At 50.1% G+C, this 5432-nt stretch overlaps 1 pseudogene; it reads left to right on the top strand.

The window, feature by feature from the left end:
- Positions 1-285: 285 nt before the first annotated feature.
- On the top strand, positions 286-5144 carry LOC109746550 (uncharacterized; annotated as a pseudogene).
- The last annotated feature ends 288 nt before the right edge of the window (positions 5145-5432 follow it).

Below are 5432 nucleotides of genomic sequence, written 5' to 3'. Positions count from 1 at the left end.
GTAGAGCAGCCCTTATAAAGAGGTCTCACTCTTCTTAGCAGTATGGGACTAAACTTCCCACACTTCCCACCACTTGTCGTACACATGCATGGGTCTTAAAGATTAACTAGGTATTATTGTCTTATATGGGCCTACGCCCATCCATAATCCATCACATAATGGCATATGAAGCAGGTTTTTTCCTAAGCTAACCACACTTTATTTGTTGCTCAATAATGTTTTGAGGAATACATGCTTTCTTGGCACATGCAGCAGGTTGTGTCCCTTTTTCGCTCGGTACAACGCATGGGCATTTGTACTAGTAATTACAAATTATTTAACTTGTATCAGTGAAATGTTACGCGTATATAGAAAAAGGTACAATATGTGTTGAAAAACTAGACATCCGTTGAACCTCTCTCTCATTGTCCAGATCGAGCCGCCCGCCGCCACTGCCCCTCCACGTCGATCCGATCTGCCCCTCCACTCGCGGGTCCGCCCCGCCCCGCCCCGAGCACCCAATCGCCGCTCACCATGTTTAAGAACTGAGTACCCCTCCTCTCCTCCCCTCTCCGTCCAAACCCGTACGCCAGCTAGACGAGTAGCACTGGATTCAGAGGCGCCATTGCCATTGTGGGAGAGAGCTAGAGAGGAGGGAGCCGAATCAGAGGCTCGGACTTGCACTACTCTCCCAACTGCACGCTGCGCTTGTTCTGCACACCATGCCGCTCCCGATTGGCTTTACAAGCCGCTTGTTTCAGCTAACCAAATGGCATGATGATGTCAATCTCTATATTGCTCTCCATGCCTTGTGATTGATTATAGACAGTATCACGGTCACAGCCGACTTTTTATGGCCATTACTAATCCCCGTTGCGTCCTACTCCTATACAAGAAGACTTTTGGGCCTTGTGAAGCACCCAAACAGAGTTTATTTTACAATGACAATTTTTTTCTCCCTAGATTCTCTTCCCAAGACATATCTAGGCAGAATCAGGTCAAGGCGTCTGTGCAGCGGAGGATCCGGTGTAAAAATTATCTGCATAGCCCTCTATTTTATTATCTTTGTTTGGGCTGCACACCCTGCTCTCTTCTCTCGAGTGCAGTACCCTCTCCTTGAACCTTTGCTGGAGGACATGCTCCTTAAGAGCATCTCCAGCCGCGCCCCCAACATGCCCCCCAAGGTTTTTTTCTGTCGCCGGCACAGAAATTTCGGCCTAGTCGTGGCCCCAGAAGCCCAGTTTTCACCGGTTAGGGCCGATTCTGGCGCCGGCGGACCCAGGACGAAGCCGGCGCGCTGGGGGCGCCGGGGAAAACGTTTTTGGCATGGAAAGGAGTGGGTCCGCCGCGTCAGCGACTCGCCGCCTTCGTCGTCCTCATCGCCTCGGTTCCCGCAGAAATCAATGCAAAGACTGTCACGCTGCCGCGCCGATTAGCCTTTCATTGATGCCTCACGGGTGGCGCAGTGAAGGCGCGGCGACGCGCGTCCTGCCCGCTCCCGCCACGCGGCACACGGCGGTAGCTCTCCCACCGCTCATCCGCGGCTATAAAAGCCGTCCTCCCTCGCCTGTGAACGCACAAAGCTCTCACCACCGACGCCTCTCCCTCCCACTCTCTCCCCGCCCGAAGGCAATGGTCAAGCGCTTCCCAGGCGACGACGTAGCGGCGAACGGCTTCGACCGCCACCATCTGCACAAGGATGTGGCCCGCCTCCTCTACGAGGCCGACTACCCAGCGCCCCTGGACATGCGGGTGCCGGGTACCTGGAGGCTCAGCACCGGCGGCGTCCCGGTGCCGCCTGCGCCCACCCGAGCGGCCCAGCGCGCCAAAATCGCACGCATCCGGTCTTCGCTGCCGGATCCGCAGCGAAACCAGCCGAGGTTCGCTCCCGACAGCAACGCGTTGTGGACGGCGTGCTTCGAGCGGTGCCACAAGGAGCAGGTCGCCGCCACCAATGGCGTGGAGCCCCGCAGCCGCGACAACTCCGAGGGACGGCGCCTATGGTGGGGCATCCCAGGTCGCACCCTCGAGGCCGTCCTCGAGTACATCGAGGTCGGCAACACGCCACGCCTGGAGTACCCTGTGCCCCCCTCCTTCTCTCGCCACCGCGGTAGCTCCTGGATGCTGCGGCCAATGGAGATGGCGACATCGTCGTCGTCGGGCTCTGGCTCTCTGTCCTCCTGTTCGCCGGCGCTTTGCCCCGTCAAGCCGGAGCCGCAGGAGACGACACTTGGGCGCTGGACCCGCGGCGGCGCCCTCGTCATCAACGACGGCAGCCGCCCCTCTCCTCATTCCTACCGCCTCGTCCGGCCGAAGACCGAGCTAGGTTTGCTCCCCGTGAAGAAGGAGCACGAGGACATGGGCGCCGCCGACGAGACCGCGCTTAAGTGGGCGATGGAGGACGACGTCCGCGAGCAGATGGAGCGCCAGCGCTGGGCCTTCGAGGAAATCGCCGCTCGGTGCCGCAGACGTGAGGATGGCGGCGTGGTCGTCCTCGATAGCGACGACGAGGAAGTGTGCCCGGGCCGTCCAACCCCCCGCGCATTGGCGACGTTGGTCAGGGGTGCAGCAGGGACGGCGGCGGCACCCACCACGACGGCGACGATGATGGCGACGACGACGACAACGGCGGCGACTACACCCGGTTCTAAAGGCGGGCGGCGGCGGTGGCTGGGCGTAGTCGTTTTTTAGTTTGTGTTTTTAAGTTTGTTTTGTAAAATATCAATGAAATCGCCTAGTTTGGACGAGATTGTGTCGTGTTTTGGCCGATTTCATGTTTCAAAAAAGGGCATCTGGGGGCGACCTAGGGGCGGTGGTTGGGAACCCGATCGGCCCCACGCCGAAATTATCGCCGGTTCGCCCCCAGGTGGCGATATTTCAAGCGCCTGGGGGGCCAAACGGCTGGAGATGCTCTAACAAGTCCCCTATGATTGTTGTTAAATGGTTAGTGGTTCCCCATCTTTCTGATTAAGCTTGCTTGATAGTCTGTTGAATTACCTTTATTGGTTAACATGCTTATTGCTTAATAGCCCGCCTTTGTGCCTGTGCTATGCTTCTGACATACTGAGATTTACATTTCTGATTCAGCTTGCTTGATACTCTAGAAGCCAGAATACGTAAAGTTGCATGTAATTGCTGGTAGATTAGATTGATGACCAAAGACTACTTTAGCTTTTATTGGCAAGATTGTTGCTTCTCCAAAGAACTAATGCAGTTGGGTTCTTTCCTTAGCTATAATCATCTCAATCTTGTGGTGGTGAACAATGTCCCACTGTTCTTCAACATCCGTGATGGTCCATATATACATGCCAACCCTGCACCTTCTTCATCAGTGTAATTTTCTTCACCCAATTTTTTTCGGCATGCCATCGCTACATCTGTTTCTCCCCTTTGATGTACATCATTATCTATGGAATTTGCTTCTTCTTTTTATATGTTTGGGCATGCCTATCTGTTAGAGAATTCGAGCACCATCAAATTATATGAGCTATTTGCAAATGCAAAACATCAAAATATCAAGAACGAAGATGTGCAACTAGCTGCGGGTGCAACCCTTGTAAAAAATTCCCATTTTCAGAACATATCATAGATGAACTGCTATAATATGGACATTCACAAAAGAATCAGACAATAGTGTGACCATTTGTGAACCGAGCAACAATACATATTTGTGTGGAAAATTTGTATACTATTCGCCTGTTTCTTGTCTTCTCTGAATAGCAAATAGTAAGCCATATTTGCCCAATTTTTTTCACAATCAAGCGTTCATGTTATAACATGTATATGCATGTCCCTGTTTTGTTTCCATTTTTTGACAAACTTCAAGATGCATATTTTCAGCATGGGATGCGGGGACAGCTAGTTGCGAAAAATCTGCATTCCAAAACACCCTCTTTGTTTTGCTAATTTATGCTTACATTTGGTCAGATCCTAACATCATGAAGAAGTTCCAAGTGGACAGAGGTGCTATCAAGTTTGTTCTCTCTGGTGCCAACATAATGTGCCCTGGACTGACATCGCCTCGTGGTGTGTTGGACAATGAAGTCGAGGAGGAGACACCAGTGGTACAAGACTAATCTTTCAAATTCCAGTTCATCCATTTATAGATACAGTACGAATGAATCTCGTCTGCTTCAGTAGACTGTCATAGCTAGCAACATAACAATGCTACTCCCTCTGTCCCATGTGTCAAAAACGCTCTTATATTATGGGACGGAGGGAGTACATTTTAATGTCTTTGTTTCTATTTTTTTTTGCGAAAGTTGTTTCTATTATTTTCACATGAGCTAAATTTGGATGTCTGCAGATTAGTGCAATTCACTAGTTCATAGTATTGTAATTATTTGATATTGATTACTATGCATCCTAATACACTTTAAAATGATGAAAAAGCTTCCTTCTCCGGAGCATGCCAACCACCAGACCAATTATTTATCTCTTCAAAACTATAATTGTCAGGATATAATGGGTGAAGGCAAGCAACACGCGTTGGAGATTGGATTCACAAAGATGTCAGCGAAAGACATGTAAGCTCCTTCTTGAATTATTAATCACTAATGGTGCTTTGGAGTCTCTAAATTATACTTGTGAAGCGTGAACCTTGCGCTCATGGTTTCTTTTTTCATCTTTTTTGACGCTTCAGTCAGGTTCCGTCCTAATGTTTCCAAATGAATGATAATATATGTTAAAAAATTACATTTGTGGCGTTCTCCTTTGGTATTCCTTACTTTTATCTTAGATTTATAATATTTGATAGTACGTGCAAATTAAATCTCAACATAGCAGAACCTTATGCAGATATACTGATAAACATATACAAGTTTTACAATGATTGGGCTTTTTTGGAGCCGTTCGTTTGTCTCAATCTAACGACACATACATACTTAGTACTGGTTAGTACTCGGATGAAAGTATTCGAAAGTACTAAAACTCGCGGGGCCGGTACTAATGGCAATGTGTGGACACCTTTTAATCTAGGGGCATTTTAGTCATATGAAAAATTTACACGCGCCGCCTCTCTCATCCAATGCAAAACCGCCGCCATGGTCCTCCCCTCTTCCATCATCATTACACAACCGCGGCCATCTCCTCCCTCTCCTGCATTCCAAGTCCATCGCAGCCATCTCCTCCTTCTCCCCGCCGCAACTTTACTCTTCTCCTCTTCCACATCCGCCCCCTCTTCCATCGAAGCAAGAACCAAGATGGATCAGCAGCAGATCGAGTAGATCACCGGCGGCGACCAGGTCAAGATGGCCAGGTTGAGGGAGATCCGTTCTTGGTTTGGCAACACAAGGTAGATGAACTGGACGGCAATGGCCACTCTCAAGGAAATTACGTAGAAAGAGAGGGCAAATCCCCCCCCCCCCGCCCGCACAACCGATGCACAAGATCGAGATCCTCCCCTGTAAGTGCATCTAGTGCCCCTTAGTGATTTTGGTGTATTGAAGACTTGT

The sequence above is a fragment of the Aegilops tauschii genome, chromosome 5 (assembly GCF_002575655.3).
Source record: "Aegilops tauschii subsp. strangulata cultivar AL8/78 chromosome 5, Aet v6.0, whole genome shotgun sequence".
Classification (NCBI taxonomy): domain Eukaryota; kingdom Viridiplantae; phylum Streptophyta; class Magnoliopsida; order Poales; family Poaceae; genus Aegilops; species Aegilops tauschii.
The sequence above is the reverse complement of the archived record's forward strand: the minus strand, read 5'-3'. Positions and strand labels throughout refer to the sequence as shown.